Raw genomic sequence first — 19,205 nt, forward strand, 5'->3', positions numbered from 1 at the left:
CCAACACGCTAGTCACTAGCCACATGTGGTTATTTGGCTAGTCGAGCGTGGCTAGTTCTGTAGCAGAACTGATTGGACATCACGGGCTTAAAGTTTCCCGCCATTGCTACCACCGTCTGGCTCTGTCAGGGGAAAGGCTCTAGTCTAAGAAGGACCACAGCATTTTAACTACCACATGCTGACTCAGCCTGCTGTGCATAGGTCTCCACAACACAGGGGGCTGGGAGTCGGTGTACATGGATGCTCTCTCTGGTGCTACAACTGGGGGGAGGGAGGGGAGACTACAGGCAGACGATGGGGGGAGGGGATTTGGGGAAGGCAGTGTAATGTAGGCAGGGCAGAAACTTGGTCTCCCAAGACCTCAAGGTCTTGAAAGGCCTGGCCTAACTGAGGGACTTGTAGTGACAAATTGCTTCTCTCACAAATGCCCACAGGAGCCCTGGTGTAGACAGCGCCCTGGTTCCAGTGTGTGGCCATTAACATGTTCTGCTAATTGTTCTACCTGCTGAACAGGAGTGCCTCTGTGCTGGCCAGATGTTGCTTCAGTCTCCCCAGCAACTGTGCTTGCCGCTCCCCTTAGTGAACTCTCAGCACGGGGCCAGAACGCGGCTCCCAGAAGGCCACGTCCGAACCCCCCCAGGGCAGCCACTTTTGGCCTGACCCAGGCCTCAGGTCTCTGTCTGACAGAGAGCGTCCTTGCCCTGCGCACAATTCTTTGCAGGGCATCAACCGTCAAATACCAGCTCTGGAGAGAGCGCTAACTGCGGAGGCGGTTCTGAGCCAGGCCAGGTATGTGGGGGACAGGCTGAGGGGCTGAGCTTTGCCCTGCGTCACTTGACGGAGTCGTGCTCTCACAGCCACTGACGCTGCCCCCAGCCCCTTTCCCTCACACAGCCATTAACCCTTCTCCCTCCTACCCTACATACACCCCTGTTCACTTCCGTCCCCCTCCCCTCCCGCTCTGCTCTCGCCACAATGGGTGCACCCACCTCTGACCCCCCACACGGGCGCATCCATTCACTCCCTCCCTCTCATCACTCTCTCCCCTGCAAACCTGCCCTCTTCCACTCACAGCCAGCTTTGTGCCCACACCCTCACAGGCCCGACCTGGTATCGCCCGAGACAATCCAGCTTGAGTTGAACCATTATTTCCCCCACAGAGCCTCGTCATTTGTTCTGTTGCAGTGATGCTCAGACCTCGGGGGTTCAGGAGCCAAATGAGCTATCAGCATTCCCCAAAGGGGGCCCCATAGTATGAACTCACTGTCTTGTTTACTAGAGATTCACATTTAAACCGTCTGGCAGGGGAGATATTTAATTGTTTCCGTATCATTCTCTTAGCAAAATGACTGAGCAAGTATTAATATTTTATCAACTACAGCGGGTTAATAACCTAGTCGGAGCACCCGGTTTGGTTAATAACACTGAGTGATTTAATTATTAAGCAGGGTTTTAATAGCATGTGCTGCAAAGAGCCTCGGGAGAGGCATTAGAAAGCCACTTGCAGCTCCCAAACCTCAGTCTGAGTATCACTGTGCTTTTGTGCCCTCTTCCCTCCCTCTAGAGTCTGTGAGGAAGAGCTGTGTCCTCATCCAGTCTCCCTAGAAGGAGGTCAGTCTCCGGGATCTCTTTGGGAAACAGGCTGAGGAGAGCAACGGTGCCAAACCTCCTGCTGTTTCTTGCACCCCGTGCACCGGTCCCTGTTCTGCTGGTTCCTGCCCCAACGGTGACGTGAAGTTGTGGTTTGGATTGTTGCTGTCTAACCCGGTGTTCGAGCTTGTGCTGTTGTGAGGTGCCCTCAGGCTGCTACTAGGGCACGATCACGAAATGAAATGAACACAGTTAATATTGTCCTGATGCAGGCTGCAAACTGACTCTGCCACAGGCAACCCCCGCCGGCTGACTGACACAGCCCCAGATGGCAACACCCCTGTAAGGAGAAGCTGGGTGGATAAAGGTGTATCACCAACTGTGCCCGACAGCTCGGGCAGACAGCTCCGATAGAGAGCACGCAGCAGAGAGGGAAAAACTTTGGGGCCTCACAGCAGGAGAGCCCTGCAGGTTGTAACCACTATAATGGGGCATGTGGGGAGAATACGCAGGTGGACGAAGAGCTGTGCACAGTACGGATGCTGTTGGGGTATTCCAGGGAACGCCTCCCCCAATGTCCACATCATGACAGCTGTGGAGACAGTGAACAAGGAAAAGTTATTTTCTTGTTCCCATTAAGGCTAAGAGGCAGGTAATCCACTAATCATGTAGTCGATAACACTTTTATCGACTACATGATTCGTCGATAAAGGAAGGTTTCCTCAGTCCCGGCTACTCGATTAGTCGGTAAGGGGGGGAACTGCAGAGAGGCAGCAGGGTTAGCTCCTGGCCTGGGAGCTAACCCCACTGTGCATCTGACTTTTAAATGTATTAAGAGTTGCCAGGCTCTTAATATATTTGAAAAGCGGAGCTGCAGCAGGGGAGACCAGGAGCAAGCCAGGACAGCTGATTCCCAGCTTGCACCTGGTCCCTCTCACTGTGCCTCTGCTTTTTAAATAGCTCTTAATACCTTTAAAAAGCAGAGGCGCAGTGTCTGGGACCAGGCGTGAGCTGGGAATCCCCTGCTTCACCTTTGCTTCTTTTGCCCCCTCAAGACAGTGGTGGGGGGAACCGGCTTTTAAGCCATCTCCCCGCCCCCTTGCTGCCTCTCTCTGATAAGAGGCAACAAGGAGGTGATGGTGGAAGCGACTAGTCGAGTCACTATTTGACTACCTGATAAGCATATGCTTATTGGATAGTTGATCAGTCGCTTACATCCCTAGTTTCCATAACATAAGAACTAGGGAACTAAAACTAAGAGCCACCAAATGAAATTAATAGGTAGCAGGTTTAAAACAAACAAAAGGAAGTTTTTCTTCATCCAGTGCACATTCAACCTGTGGAACTCCTTGCCAGAGGATGTTGTGACGACCAGGACTTTAACTGGGTGCAAAAAAGAACTAAGTAAATTAATGGAGAGTGGGTTCATCAATACTTCTTAGCCAGAATGGGTACGGATGGTGTCCCCAGCCTCTCTTTGTCAGGGGATTGAAATGGATGACAGGAGAGTGATCACTTGATTATTACCTGTTTCTGTTCACTCCCTCTGGGGCATCTGGTGCTGGCCACTGTCGGAAGACAGGATACTGGGCTAGATGGACCTTTGGTCTGACCTAGTCTGGCTGTTCTTATGAGACACTGAATGATCCTGGGGGTGGGTGGGTGAGCAGCTGCAGGTGGTGATGAGGATACAATGAGGCTACTCCGCAATCTCTGACGGAGCTGCTCCCCTGTGACAGGAGAATGAGGAATGGCTCTGACCCAGCCTGCCCGGCTCTGCTGCCTTCCTCTCTCTCCATGCACGAGGCCTGAGCCCATTGCTCGCTAGCCCCCCACGCTGCACCCGGCATTGCGCTTTTATTATTGGGATCAAAGGCTTCATCAGTAAAATAAAAACCCTGCTGAAAGAGGAGGCAGCACTTTTCTCTGCACCTAGGACCAGCACTTGGTAGGGTCAGAGCTGGAAGCAGGTGGCTTTATATGGTGTGTGTGTGTGGGGTGGGGGGCAGATTACAAGGTGTAGCTGATCCAATGAAAAGTGTGACCCAAAGGGGAGTGCTGGTATTGGTGGGAGTAGCGCTGGGGGGGGGGGGGGGGGGAGAGGGGCAGGGAGGGTTCCACTTTAGAAATGGGGAAATGCACATTATAAGTCAAGATATCCCTTCTCAGCAGAGGCGCTAGGTTGGAAGCTGAACTCCAGCCACTGGTCCAATGTAGACACAAGTTCTCCCGGCCCCTGGGAACGGGAATTCACCATGGTATTGAATGGGCTCTACACTAAACCAGTCCCACAGTCCTCTCTGAGGCTAAGCAGCCACTGCCGTCACCTGCCACACACACAGGCTCAAACCCATGCCCCAGCCGCAGGAGCAAGCTGCCAGAGTCCTTGCCACACACAGGCTAACAGAAGACAATCACTATCCTGCAGGGACAGGCAGGCGGGCTGTGGGCGGAGGGTCCGGAGCAGGGTTCCCTGTAAGCTGGGTACTTGGGTGGCCACCCCGGAGAGTCTCAAATATTGCCCAGCTGAGTAGCAGAGCACCCACAGAGATTCTATTGGCGGTGCACATAACTCAGTGCATGTAAAATTTATTCCTCACATGGAGGAAAAAAATTAGAGGGAACACTGGAGACTGGCAAATGGATCTGGTGTCTTTCCGCAGCGGGTCAGGGGTCCAGATCTAATCCAGGCCAGTAGGGATGGAAAAGTTGCTTCCACCTTATTGTTACCTGCAGGGTGTTTAGCAGGGTCAGGCCCATCCCCAGCAGATGCTTGTCACAGACACATGCCCTGCAGCTGCAGCCTCAGCAGAGAGCCCAAGGGGCATGTTGACTTCCTATCAGCTCTCAGGCCTGGGCTGTGGTAGCAGAGCCCTGCGGGTCGCCCTGCTGCTGCCTCAGCTGTTCAGACCTGGCTCTGTCCACCCACACGGAGTTCACTTTACATCCCTGCAGAGGAGACTGTGTCATGGAGAATATGGCCCCCAAAAGCTGGGGACTCCCTTCCCAAGCAGGCTGGTCAGAGATCAGACCAACAAGCTGCAGGCCAAAGACAAAACCGATCCCAGCTCTGCCCACAAACCGCACGCCGATGTCTGTATGCGCGCCGGCACACACGCTGCCTGCACAGCACGGTCAGGTCACCCAGCCTGCGAGAGAGAATTCAGCCTCTCTTCTACATGGCAGGCTAGCGCCTGAGAGAACAGCCTCCACCAAACCCTCTGGGACAGATGATTGATGCTGATTTCTCTTGACCCTCACCCAGGAAGCCTTTTGTGCCGTTCAGATAGTTAAAGCTTCTCCGCTTAGTGAGGAGCTGCACGTGTGATCCACTTGGCTACCCGGCCAGTGCCCCCGCTCACTGAGCGTGGGGTCGTGTTCTCAAAGCGCAGACAGGACTTAGGAGCTTGTGTTTCACTTTCCAAAGGTGTCTAGGTGCTCCGGAGCCCGTGTGAAGGAGATGTGGGCTCCTACATGCTTTTTAAGCTCCTAAGTCACTTTTAAATAGGGGCTCATGGCTTCCTGAGTCATTATTACTCCAGTTCTCGACTCTACGGTGTGCAGGACACATTAAGGGGCTCAGACCCTGAAGACACTGGTCCTTTTCATGTTTTAAATTCTTTAAATTTAAAGACTTGACTACACTGAGTGATGGCCCATCTAGTGCATCAGTGCCTGTGACTCATCAAAAAACAGGACTATGTAGCACATCGTCTTTCTATGTGTTAAAAAGAAAGAAAGAGTGTTTCTTCCACTATTTGATCTGAGGAAGTGGGTCTGACCCACGAAAGCTCATCACCTAATAAACCATCTTGTTAGTCTTTAAAGTGCTACATAGTCCTGTTTTTTTGTTTCAGCTACACCAGACTAACGCGGCTACATTTCTATCACTATGATTGATCAGAACAACATACAAACAGAAAAGTCCCTGCCCGCAGGGCTTACAGCTCACGCAGCCAGTGGGATGGGGGCAGAGGTCACCAAGAACCTCCCCTTCGTCAGTACACTAGCACCGTGCGTTCCTCTCCTCTCCCAGCCTGCAACAGCCAGGGGGTGTACTCCACCACCACGGTGGAAGCCCCCCCGCTGGGGAGGGATTTCTCAGGTGCCTGGGGGCTCCCTAGGTCTATTGTATCTGAGCACCAGTGTTCCCTACAAGCTGTGCCCTTGTGCAGCCACTCAGGAGAGATTGCAATGCCCCCAGCTGATTAGCAGAGTGCCCACAGCTCGGTTTTTGTTCTACCGGTGGCACATTTGCACATGCCTCGGCGCACACAGAAAAATTTATTTCGCACATAGAAGGAAAAAATTCACAGGGACTTTTGCTGTGCACCACAACAGTTTTAAATTTATTTTTCTCACAATCCCCCACCCCTAAAGGAGGTTAGGCAGGGCTCCTACCTGAAGCACAGAGACAAAGTGACTTGTGCAAGGTCACAGAGTCTGAGGGGGAGCAAGGAATCAAACCTGGACCCCCTGAACACCAAAGTGGCATCCTAACCCCTGGACCATCTCCTACTCTCAGACATGCCCCCTGCCAGAGAGAGTTTCTTCCACTGCCTCAAACCAGGAGAGTCATTGCTATTGCTTTGTACATGCACCAGCTGGTGGGTAAATACCTAAATTAGAAACCCCCCCAGTGGATTTCCCCCATAACAGATTCATAGAGTCTAAGGCCGGAAGGGACCATGGTTCTGGTATGGCCTCCTGTTCAGAGCAGGCTGTGGAAATTCCAAGATCATTCCTAGAGCATCATGTAGGAAAACATCCCGTTTGGATTTTAAAATGGTCAGTGTTGGAAAATCTACCATGACCCTTGGTCCGTTGTTAGAATAGCTAATTAAACCTCCAGCAAAAATTTACCTCTGATTTCCAGTCAGAATTTCTCTCACTTCAGCTTCCAGCCATTCGGATCACGTTCTGCCTGTCTCTGCTGGACTGATGAGCCAGTTATTAAATATTTGCTCCCTGTGTAGGTACTTACAGATTGTAATCGTGCCACTTTCTCTTTCTAAAGCCAAATAGATCGAGCAGCTTGAGTCTCACTAGAAGGATCTTTTCTAGCCCTTTGATCTCCTGGGTCGTCTCTAATCAGCTATTCGAGTAGTCGATGGAATTTCTATTGACTACTCAGAGAATACTAGGACTGGAAGGGACCAGTCCCCTTCCCACTATCGATTAGTCGATAAGGGGGGAAACTGCAGAGCTGCAGCGGGGGTAGCTCCCGGCCGAGGAGCTAATCCCACTGCAGCTCTGACTTTTAAATGTATTAAGAGGTGCCAGGCTCTTAATACATTTAAAAGGCAGCAGCGTAGCAAGCAGGGGAGGGGAAAGGGGGATGGATGGGTGTAAGCTGGAAATCAACTGACTCCTGGCTTGTGCCGGTCCCGCGCTACACCTTTGGCTCTTTCCTCCCTCTCCCCCCCCCCCCCCCCGAGGTGTAGCAAGGGTGTTATGCGCCCGGGGGTAAAGGAAAAATTTGCAGTCCCCCGCCATGTGGCACGGCCCCGAACCTGGTGCACAGCTGAGGGGAACTTGTATTGCATCTTCCCCCACCCCCTACAGTTTGGGGCCAGGCTCCCGCATGCACTAACCCGCCAGTGGAGATGGAGGAGGGTCGGACTCGGAGCAGAGATGCAGGGAGGAGGCTCCAGCTGCCGGTGGCAGGTGGAATAGGAGCACATGAGTTGAAGGGATAACAGGGGAGCAGAATGGGATTAAATTGGAGCCTCCCTAGCACGGTGCCCAGGGGCAACTGACCCCTCTGGCCCCCTCGCTACGCCACTGCCCCCCCTCCTGCAGATCTATCATCTTATGCACGTGCGAGATCTGCGAGAGCCGTCCCATGAATCTGCAGTTAGTGTCTGTGGCGCCTGCTTCTGGGGGGGGGGTCTCAATACTGCCACATTCACCTCCACAGAGGGGGGTTCCCAAAGCAGGCCCTTGCTGCTGACCCCCAAGTCATCCACAGGTGCAGTCTCCTTTCAATGGGCCCACTTCCCGGGGCTCACTGATCTTGGATCTGGCTTCCATCCCCTCTCCAACCTTTGCAACTGCCCAGAGGTGTCACCTTCCGCTTTATCCATTCCCACCTCATTCACCCCACAGGGACAGTCTCTGCCTCTGTCCTAGGGACTATTCTACCAAGACGTAAAACAAAGTTTCCATGTAAAGGGACTCAATACGAAGCTAAAACCTTCAATGAGAGAATGATTAATACAGAGACGTGTCTACACCTGCTGCAGGGAGACACCTCTGCCTGCCTCCAGCCCTCTCCCCCAGAGTCTACGCCTCATTGCAAAGCAGGGGAGGGGAAGAGAAGAGGCTGAGGCCCATCCAATGGGACTGAAGCAGTCATGAGCAAGCCATGCCTGGGAGCCACTCTCCTGTCCATTGCTGGTGCTGTGTTGCTTCAGGCACGCTGAAATGCAGTCACCTCTAGGGTGGGCTGGACAGCTGTTTAACACCTGCACAAGGTTTCAGGCAGGGAGCAGTGAGGGCTGCCTTCCTGCAGAGCCCCCGTCAGAACTACTGTGCCCTCTGGCTTAGGAAAAGAATAAACAGGAGGATTGGAAATTAACACACCCAGTCTCACGTCCCCTAGGCAGGGACTGAGCCTTCTACATTAGGCCCCAGCTGGAGTATCATGTTCAGTTCTGGGCGCCACATTTCAGGAAATGTGGAGAAACTGGAGAAAGTCCAAAGAAGATCAACACAAATGATGAAAGTTCTAGAGAACATGAGGGTATGAGGCAAGGCTGAAGGAATTGGCCTTGTTTACCTTGGAAAAGAGAAGACTGAAAAGGGACATGAGAGCAGCTTTCAAGTATCTAAAAGAGCATCATAAGGAGGAGGAAGAAAAATTGTTCTTCTTGGCCTCTGAGGTTAGGATGAGAAGCAATGGGCTTAAACTGCAGCAAGGGAGGTTTAGGTTGGACATTAGGAAAAACTTCCTGCCCATCAGGGTGGTTAAACACTGGAATAAATTGCCTAGGGAAATTGCAGAATCTCCATCACTGGAGATATTTAAGACCAGGTTAGACAGACACCTGGCAGGGATGAGCGAGGGCAACTCAACTTTGGAAGCCCCAGGGGCCACACTGATACTTACAGAACATGCTGAGGGCCTCAACTTAAGTGTGGTTGCATATGCAAGCAAATAAATACAAATAGCTTCTCTCACACTGACAGGCATGAATACTAAAATTAAGGCAAGACTACACAACACACAGACCCCATTTAAGTCAGCTCTGCTGATATTAATAAAATGCAATATTGACCCGATTTCTACCCATGTGACAGCACTTTTCCTGAGCAATGACAGTCCAAGAATTTAACTACTAAAACACATTTCAACAGAAGATCATTACACTGACTACTTTTTTGTTTTGGTTCCCACTCGCCAGCCACGTGTTGATCCCCACATAAGCCCAAACTGCCCCGCAGGGCGCAAACAAACTGGCCGTGGGCAGCATACCAAGTTATAAATAAATATTTTTAAACCTTTACCTTTTCTCTCTGCTGCCATGTCTCCTCCCCTTGCTCCATCAGCTCCCCTAATGCCTGCTGCCCCACAACTCCTCACCCTCGTCTCCTGCCCTTCTCACTGCCCTCAGCCCTCCTGCAACCTGCCCCCCTCCACCAGCCCTTCTCTCCCTCCTGTGCCCACTCCTCCAGGTGAGCTACCCCTCCTAACACCTCCCTCTACACACCTGCCCTGCCTCTCTCCTCTGGTGCTGGTCCCTCCCCTGCAGGTGTCTGTCCTTCTGCTTTACCCCAAAACCCTCTGGCACCTGCACCTTCCCTTAGCCCTGCACCCTCCTGGTGCCTCCCCCTTCCCTCACTGCCCCTATCCCCTTTGCCCTCTTTTTCCCTGATGCCCTCCCCCTCACCACCCTCTGCCCCCATTCCACTCCTGCGCCTCTGTGCCCTCACACATGACTTGCTCCATCCCCACCTTTCTCATGCCCACCCCTTCTTTCAAGGCTTCTCCCAGCACCTCCAACTTCCCCCTCTAGACCCTAATGCCCTTCCTCTCTCCTCTCCTCTCCCAGCATCACCCTGTCCCCCCTCCCACTGACACCTCCACTCCTGCCCTTTCCCTCATTGTCTGCACTTGGCCCCCGCCATTTGTATCTTCCCTCTCCCTTCCACCTCCGCACAAGCTCCACCCCACCCCTCCTCTCCACCCAAGCCCCTTCCTCTCCCACTGCTTCCCCCTAGTAATCCCCCTGCCCTGCCCTTCTGTACCTTCTGCCTTCCACTTTGTGGGGACGGAGTCTGCGCTCAGGCCCCAAAAGTCCCCAGACTCCGAACCAGAAGCTAGGCCAGCACCACGCGGCACCGAACACTTTTAAAGTCCCGGACTGTGATGTCACATCATGCCCAGGTGTCACCTGGAAACGCTGTGCAGCGTGCGCGGGCAAGGGGGAGCCGACTGAATGCTGCGCACAGCAGGGATGGCCCGGGGCAGGGCGGGGGACGGCCATATAACTCGCTGCCCATGCCAGGTGAGCCTGCGCAGCGTGCGCTCGCTCTCACCCCGGCCTGGCGCCCCCCTAGCGTGGCGCCCAGGGGCAATTGCCCCTCCCCCGCACCGCCTTCGCTACACCTCTGCCCACCCCCACTCCCGAGAGGGTGGTGGTGGGATCCAGCTTTTAAGCCGGCTCCCCGCAGCATTGGCTCCTGCTCCCCAGCCCTTGCTGCCTCTCTCTGTGCAAGACAGAGGCAGCAAGTGGGGGGCGGGGGGAGTGGGAAGTGACTAGTTGAGTCCCTGCTTGACTACCCCATAAGCTGGGGTAGCTGACCAGTCACTTATATCCTGACTCCGAACCTTTACAGATTATCAGCATCCTCCTTGAATTGTTGGCACCAGGACTTGGCCCGGTACGACCGTGGTGCCAGCGTAACAGAACACGCTCAGCTCTCGTGAACCCCCGGCCGAGCGCGTGGGCCTGCGTTCTGTCGGTCTGTGGTGGCTTTTCAGTGACTCAGCCCTCTGACCGAGTCACACGCAGCTTGTTAAAACAAAACCCTTCCGGGGCACAATTCCAGCAGGGCCTCTCTGAGTGCCCTCTACTGCCTTTTAGCCTGCCCCTGCTCTGAAATACAGCGGTGCCCCGAGCAAGGTGGGAGGGGCGGCTCCACATGACTGGAAGGGGGCAGGGCCAAGAGCAGAAGGGGCGGGGCCAAGAGCAGCCAGTCCTCAGTGCTGCCCAGATCACTCCACCCCCTCCCTCCAGAGCGTGACACCCCCAGCAGCCCTTTGTACTGCTCAGAGTGTGTGGCGCTCCGGAAGGGATTTAAAGGGCCGGGGCGCGGGGCGCAGCTGCTGCTACCGTGGTGGTGGCCTGAGCTCTGGGCCGCTTTGAATTGTCAGGCCTTGGGGCAACTTGAGGCCCTTTGCCCCTCTCCCCCCATCGGCAGGCCTGCCCTGGGCTCCTTTCCTGGAGGCCACGTCTTCGCTCGCTCAGGGCCGTTCTGGCCCCAGCCCGTCAGCAGGAGCACGGCCGTTCAGTTCTCTTGCCTCCCTCCCTGTCCAACCCACTTCCCACATGGCTAACGGGAGTTGGGGGAGGAGCCAGTCCCAGCCCAAGGACCCCGTGGGGAGCAGCTATTTGCTGAAATTCCCTGGGCCGCTGCCCCATGGCTCCAGCCCGGGGCTGAGCAATAAGCAGCAGGGGTAGCCCCCGACGGGCCACCAGGCGCTTGATTTACCTGAGCACACACAGGGACAGCTGCTCGCAGCCCCACTGGCCGTGGTTCGCCGTTCTCGGCCCCTGGGAGCTGCAAGAAGCAGAGGCCTGGCCCGCGGCCAACGGGACTGTGCGCACCCACGCCTGTGAACACAGGCAAATAAAGCGCTTGGCGGCTCGCTAGGGGCTAACCCTGGTGAATCGCATCCGGCCTGTGGGCCACCCCTGCTCTAGCACATTCTTCAACCTTACCTCGTGGCCTCGTTCCAGTGGAGTCCCAGCAGCCGGCCCAGAGCACCAGCTGCTCTCCTCCAGCTCTAGCAAGGAACTGCCCTGGCCCTACGGCTCTTACGCTGACCTGCTGGGCCCTGATTGGCTGTTTCCCACACAGTGGGCTCAGGGTCTAGACCCCCCCCCCCATCACAGCCAGACACACAGATAAAATTCTGCTTCTCCTTGAGATTCCCGCAGGAAGTGCCTGGGAAAAGTCTTTGCCCCCCGGAGCCTGCGGAGATGCCCTTCGGTTGAACCACAGGCTGACCATTGTGCTGTGCTATCCATGTTCTGATTTTCAGGAGTAAAACACTCCCCACCAAGGCCCCCTCCCCCCAGAACTCTCTTTGCCCAGTGGAAAGCATGTGGGTAGGTAGGTAGGTAGAAGCGGAAGGGAGAGGGTTTGCATACACTACAAAGTTACCTTGACTTAATTACAGCCACTGTGGTAATTAAATGGTGGTTCACGTCCATACGATCGTCCTTCTGGCACTGGTGGGCATCTTCACCAGGAGTTCTTGCATCCATTTAAGTGGGGCATAGTAGGGGGCTGACAGCCCGAGTGATCTGCCCCAGGTGGGGGGACCCCAGATATCAAAGACAGCAACAGGTGACGTTAGCGTGGACATTGCATCGAGCTAACTACGCCGACCTACGTGCTGCACCTCTTGTGGCGATGGAATTACAAGGGAGATGTAGAGGGAGATTGACATCGGCTGGAGCAACAACGTAGCATGGCAACTTACAGCATGAGGTCAAGGTAAGCTCTGTCATGTAGACCAGGCCTGAGTGGACAGCTGCTGCAAAGCTGGCCCCCGTACAAACCTGCCCCTCTCCCCCCAACGACACACAAAGGTTATCCCAAGGTAAAGACGGACAAGCTCTCTCTGAGGGCCGTTCAGCAACACGGTGAGTGCTGCCATTATAATCGCAGTGTGAACAAGAGCTTTAGTCTGGAACCGGTCCCTTGGGGCCAGGTAGGGAAGGGGGCATGAGACAGTCACTTTAAGGCTTTTATTTCTTTCACCCTCCCCAAAAGTGCAGCCAGCTGGAGATGGTTCTGTTTCCTCCACTGCTGAGTCCTGGTCACACCTCTCCCCACTGCGAGCTGGGTTTTATGCCACACTTTCACCCTCCTCCACTGCCAGGCAAGGGGCTCTGACTCATGCACCCCCCCCCCCCCCGCAGCCTGGCCTCCTGCACCCCGAATGGAATTATTCCAGCATCAGGACCGATTAGGGCATCCAGCCTCAACCGAGTGCGCTCAGATCCTCGTGGAGCGCCAAGAGCCAGGGCGGCTGCTTAATTGCCTTTAAAAAAAGGTTTAAAACCTTCCCCGACCCCTAGAGCAATAAGATCTCAGACAACATGCCAAGGAAGTGAATTGAAACTGACACACCCGGCAGGCTGACTGAAGCTGTCCAGATGCAGCTGTCCCCTCCTGTCAGAACAAAGCAGAGGGCAAAGACAAAGCAGACAGGTTTGCCTTAAAGAGACGTGCGCTGTTGGGCAAACTTTGGGAAGAGGCGGAGGAGGAGTTAATACTCTTTGAAGAGTTTCAGGTAGAGAGGGGAATCTGGGCTGGAGGACTAGGAGCAGCTTCTTGCATGGCCATGGATTCATAAATCGGCTGCACTTCTAATGGCTTCTTTTGTGCAAGGATCCCCAAGCATATTACACAGAGTGGCACCTTAGTGCCGGGGAGGTGTCACACTGAGTGACAACAGGAAAGGATTGTCCCCATTTTACAGATGAGGGAATAAGGACACAGACCAATTAAGTGTGCATGAAGGGAAATCTTGGACAGAGCAGGGAATCGAACCTAAGACTCCTTATCCCCAGCCATGAGATTTAGTTACAAGACAACCCTTCCCTTCCTTAGCAGCACTTAGCCAGCTGTGGGCTCGGGAAACGGCCCATCCGGTAACTCAAGTCTCTCTGGGTGCACGGGTTTGCTAGGATACCTGGAAGCCAAGCTCAGCCTCCTCAGTGATTTCTTAGTCCACACTGCGGAGGATCATCCGGATGGAAAAGGTGTTTCATTAATGTGCTCCTTACTCCCTTCGGGTAGGTCTGCTCGGCAAGCAGCAGCGATTCTCGGAGCCTGCTCAGCAGACTCGGATTCAGGCAGCGGCACTGAAAATAGCTGGGTAAGCCAGGGAGGGAGGGTGGGTCTTTGGCCAGGAAAGCTTATGCTCCAATACATCTGTTAGTCTATAAGGTGCCCCAGGACTTGTCGTTGTTTATCCAGATTCGGACTAACACGGCTACCCCTCTGATACTTGTCACGTCTACACTGCTGTTAGTCCCTATGCCTTGAGCTCCAGTCAATTGAGCCAGGCTTTGAGCCTCGCTGCTACAGGCTGGGCAGACACACCCTTCCCCATCAGTCACGAAGGCGGACGACCGGAACAAACCCCATGTAGGAGAATCACCCGGCGCAACGCACTGCCAGCCCCAGCCCCCCATGCCAGGCCCCTCTGATTGGATCTTTAAGTACGAGTCTGGGAGGCTGTATCTGATGCTTTTCCGAGATTCCAATCTGCCGCACCGCCCGCGGGCCCTGTGCCTGGGCACTCTGTAATCCTGCCGAACAAAAAACCAATCAGGTATGTCTGGATTTATTCTCTCCACACCCCCCCCCCCCCCGGCGGTGCCTCATCAGGCTCCTGTTTCCTTAGCGATGTCCCCCTCTCGCCGCTTTGTTCAGAAGGCTCCATCTACGCTCAGGTTTTACATCCGCCTGAAAGCCCGTTATTACTTCCCCGCTCAGTTGCAGCAGCCTGCGCTGTAGGGAGGCGGCCTTTAATTCTTCTGCAGGGAGCAGGCGGCCACTTGCCCTCACACTGAGCACAATCAGTGCCCCACTGGGAAGTAGCTGCAAGCACAAGTACCACAGCCCATTACGGCCATCTGGCCAGAGCCTCTCAGAGGACTGCTACAAGCTTAGAAACGCGAGACACTTTCTCTCACCATGGTGCATCAAGTAGAAGGCTTGGGTGAGCCAAATGATGATTTTTACCACACTTCGGGCAGGGGCCCAATAGCTATTTCTAGGCGGCTCTGCTCCTGTGCAGGCCACAGAAAGGGCCGTATCTGGCCTACATTGCTGTGTCAGAGGTAAAACAAAAGCCCCCTCCTGAAGGCTTTGACGATCAGTAGGAGACACAAGCAACCTTGTCTCAAGCAACCGTCCCTGTAATTTCTTCCATCTGCCCATGGATGGAAAACATCACAGGGAACATGGGTGGGTGGTAGGTAGGAATGTAAGCGACTAGTCGACTATCTGATAAGCTTTTGCTTATGGGACAGTCAACACTTGTTGACTTTGCTATCACAAAGAGGTAGCAAGGGGGAGGGAAAGAGGAGAGAGTGCTGGACGGAGTCGGCTTAAGAGCTGGCTCCAGCTCGGTGGGAGAGGGCAAGGGCGCAGCGGCAACCAACTTTGAAATGTACAAGAGTCCCCACTGGGGCTCCTGTACATTTCAAAGAGGAAGCGCTGCAAGGAGCCTAGGGCCAGCAGGAATCACAACCAATGGGAGTGGTGGTGGGGGGGGAGGTGCCTGCAAGTACAGGGCAACCCAGAACCACCTGTTCTCCCCATCCAGCCAAACGGGAGCTGGGCCAGGTAAATGCCCCAATCAGCTTCCCCCTCCTACCATCCCTCCTAGAAGCCTAGACTCCACTCCCGTTAGAGAAAAAAAACCTGCCCCCCCCAGTAAAAAAGTTTGGCCAGGCTGCTCTTGCTATAGTGGGCTGCAGTACTCCTCGGGAGAAACCGGCCGCACCCTTCCTGCATACCATTGCCTTTAGAAAAGGGGACCGTGTGAAAAGGGGAAAAACAGCCTTAGACTCTCCCACCCGTCACCTTGGCGTGAGAACTGCGGGGCTTACCTGGTCGCATGAAACCTGCTCAGTTTTGGCCCATCCCCTGGGACACAGACCCCCCACTTGGTGACCGTTGGGCCGTATATGGTAATATGCAAGCACGAGAAAGCGATGTGCAGATTTGGAGATAAATACCCATCTCACAGTCCGCTCGAGGAGGTCTTTGCAACACACGTACCACCGTGCGTGTGCCTTCTCATATACTCCAAAGTGCAGCCAGCCTGATCAACCGACCAGCCACCTCCCCCGACTCTCGGGCGTAACCAAGGCCTTCGCAACCGAACCGATATCTTTGAAATGTTCCGTGTGCTGTGTAAGTTGGTATGTATGATTTGATTTTCTTCGTTGTATAAGCTTAGTGTTGTAGTTGTTTTGGGTAGTACATGGAGTCTGTAGTTATCACTTATTTAATTAGTGTAGCTGGATATTTTTAGAATAGAGACTATTCCCCTTCCCATTCCCATCCTTATATCTGACATTTAACTAGGAATCGTAGAATAAATATAATAAATACTGTAAATTCATTATTAACACGGTCTATTAAAAATCTTAGAATAAATACTATAAATTCATCACTGTCGTACATAAATATCTTTTATTTGCTAAAACTGTCCACCTGGTTTTGTCCTTCCCCCCTTGGGTATGCATCATCGGACCTGTGATTCTCGCGACATCTCCCAACCCCCAGCAGCTTCCTCCCACACACTGAACCCCTTTTTTGTCCCCACCTCAGAGCCCCTGAAGAATTGACCTGGCCCTGTATATAGAATACACACAGCTCTTCCATGCATTCCAGTGCTCCTTCCTACCTCCCCAGTCTGCCGCTGTGCAATTCTCCAGATTCTTGCCTCCTTCCCCTTCCTTCCAACCTCTCTTACATCTGATGGGTACACATTGCCCCCCTCGATTTCACCTCATTGCCCTCCCCTCTTCTCCTCCCCCTCTAATTTCCACTGGCCTTCCCTGTCCCCCTCCCTCACTGTTCTGCTAAACTTTCTGGCCCTGATGTCTCCTCGGACTGAAAGGCATAGAACACACCTTGTGCTCCATTGACAAGCCAACAAGCTCTGGGCCCAGCAAAATCCACCTGGATGTGCATCAAACCAGCCCTGTCGATGAACAACAACATGCAATTATTAGGATGATTGTCCTCTCAAGAGGATTTATTTAATGGCCTTTCCTTCACGTCACGGCCAATTAAGTCATAAATTACTCATCAGCAGGAGCCTGTCCCACTGGGGTCAGTGGGTTGATGCTGCGCCAGTAGAATTACCTGACTCCTTGGCAGCTTTTCAACAGCGGGGAAAATAAATCCGCAACCGGAGCTGAATAAAGGTGGGTGGCAGAACTTAGAGCAGTTCTGGAGCCACCCCGACGCTGCAGCTGCGAGGGTCGTGCTCCTTTCCTGCAGCAAGTGGTGTGAACCTGCACTCTGGACCCAAACACATCCCGGTTTGGAGCCACTACGGCCGGGGTCTCAAACTCATGGGCCATCGACGGCCCAAACAGTTCCACAATCCGGCCCACGCGCAGCTGCTGGCACGAGTCCCTGCAGCCCAGGGGAAATATCAGTATCCTCTCCCCAAACCCAGCTCCTTCTCCGCCCCCAGCCCATCCTCTCTTCCCCGTTGCAGCCCTTCCCGCAAGTCCCCTCTCTTGTGGTGCTCTGCTTCCCCTCGGCTCCTGAGCATGGGGACCGTCTCATCCATATAGGCCGGCCGACGGCGGGAGGGGAGGGCCAAGGGAGCAGTTACCCTGAGGCCGGGTGATTCAAAGGGGCCCGGGACTTTGGCCACTGCCATCACTGCCGCAGTAGCAGCGTCCGGAGCTCCAGGCCCCTTTGAATCACTGCTCTGAGGGCTGGCGGGAGGCACACTGTGGTTCAGGCAGCACTGAGGGCTGGCTGCTCTGACCCCGCCCCTTTGACTCAAGGCCCCGCCCCTTCCGGAGACATGGAACCGGGTCCTCCCCACACCTTGCCTCAGGGCTCAGGGCAGCCACCCCAAACTGTCCTGTGAATGGGACAGTTCAACACACAACTCCCTGGGCCACAGGGACATGCTAGCAGCAGCCAGGGGGGGGCTAGCCGGGCAGCAGCCTGGGGCACCAACCTATGGGGGGCGCCTGATTGAGGTGGTAAGGGGCACTGTGCGCCTGGGGGCGGGGCCACGCATACGCCACACGCCCGCTGTCCAGGGCACAAGTATGGCTCAGTCCAGCACAGGCAGCAGCGGAGACCTCACTGCTGGAAGCTGCCATAGCCTCACTGTGCGGTTCCCAGGGGCGTTTTAAATCTCCTGGGGGTAGCAAGCGGGCCAATGGGATGCGGGGGACGGACATATGGGGGCCAGCATGTGGGACTGGGAGATGTACGGGGCAGGGAGGGGGAATGAGCAGAGATCCTCGCCCCCGGAGGCAGAGGGTTTGAGGACTGGCACTGACCCAAAGGTAAGTTGAGTTTTAGACCCTTGCACTACGGCGCTGATCCCAGCCTGGCAATCAGATTTGGGCATCCTCGGATGCTGAGGACCCCGTCACTCTCAACCAGTGGGGTGACCTCAATGACACGTAGAAACCCTGCAGTTGATGTTTGCATGGCGGGCCCCAGGGGCGATCACGTGGCTGGAAAACAAGAGGCCAAAATACCTCAGTAAGATGATGTTAGGCACAAGTGCCCGTTCCCCAGACAGCTCCTCTCCCACAAGCCAGCCGAGCTCCTGAGCATGCCCCTGGAACCTCTTCATGCCCCCTCCCACCCAATCCAGAAATTGTATTCTGAAAGCAGCAAAAAGCTGCGGAAATGACTGTTCTTCAATCTCTACCTCTGCTTATAGGTGGTGGGGGCCAAGCAGTGAAGGTCTCTGTCATGGGCAGCAGATTGTTGTGGGCTGTCAGTTTTTGAAGCCAAAAGTGCAGCAATTTTTAAGCCAACCTAATAATCCCTTTCAGGAGGTGAACAGAGCCAAATAGGAGAGAAGCCAGGCCCTAGGAAGGCTTTCAAACCCTTCATTTCGAGGCACAGCGGGCCTAACGTGCATATTTCTGCTTCCTACAGAGCTGCTTCTGTTTTGCAGACACATCTTAACATGCTCTATCTGAAGTGCCCTCATAGGCCCTGGTGGGGCCACTTAACGAGCAAGATTGTAAATGAGCACTCAGGGACAAGAAGGCCATTGCAGAGAAACAATGAATTCTTTGCATCGGTCTTCACAGCTGAGGATTTGCAGGAGATTCCCAAACCTGAGCCATTGTTTTTAGGGGACAAATCTGAAGAACGGTCCCAGATTGAGGTGTCATTAGAAGAGGTTTTGGAACTAACTGATGCACTGAACAGTAATAACTCGCCAGGACCAGACGGCATTCAACTAAGAGTTCTGAAGGAACTCAAATGTGAAATTGCAGAACTACTCACTGTAGCATTTAAATCAGCTTCTGTACCCAGTGGCTGGAGGATAGCTAACGTGACACCAATTTTTAAAAAGGGTTCCCAAGGTGATCCTGGCAATTACAGACTGAAAAGCCTGACATCAGTACTGGACAAACTGGTCGAAACTATAGTAAAGAACAATATTGTCAGGCCTCTAGAGAAGCGTAATTATTGGGGAAGAGTCAACATGGTTTTTATAAAGGGAAATCATGCCTCACCCATTTACTAGAATTCTTTGAGGGGGTCTATAAACATGTGAACAAGGGGGACCCACTGGATAGAGTGTACTTGGATTTCCAGAAAGCCTTTGACAAGATCCCTTATCAAAGGCT

At 53.9% G+C, this 19,205-nt stretch overlaps 1 protein-coding gene across 2 annotated transcripts in view; it reads left to right on the forward strand.

The window, feature by feature from the left end:
• The window catches only part of LOC102458647 (urotensin-2 receptor-like), a 33,128-nt gene extending 29,573 nt beyond the window's left edge, over nt 1-3,555 (forward strand). For both annotated transcript variants that reach the window (XR_012896189.1, XM_006112947.4), the window contains one exon: nt 1,565-3,555. The gene's annotated coding sequence lies outside the window, so the exon portion shown is untranslated. The remainder of the gene's footprint in view (nt 1-1,564) is intronic.
• The last annotated feature ends 15,650 nt before the right edge of the window (nt 3,556-19,205 follow it).

Source organism: Pelodiscus sinensis, chromosome 16, assembly GCF_049634645.1.
Source record: "Pelodiscus sinensis isolate JC-2024 chromosome 16, ASM4963464v1, whole genome shotgun sequence".
Taxonomy (NCBI): domain Eukaryota; kingdom Metazoa; phylum Chordata; order Testudines; family Trionychidae; genus Pelodiscus; species Pelodiscus sinensis.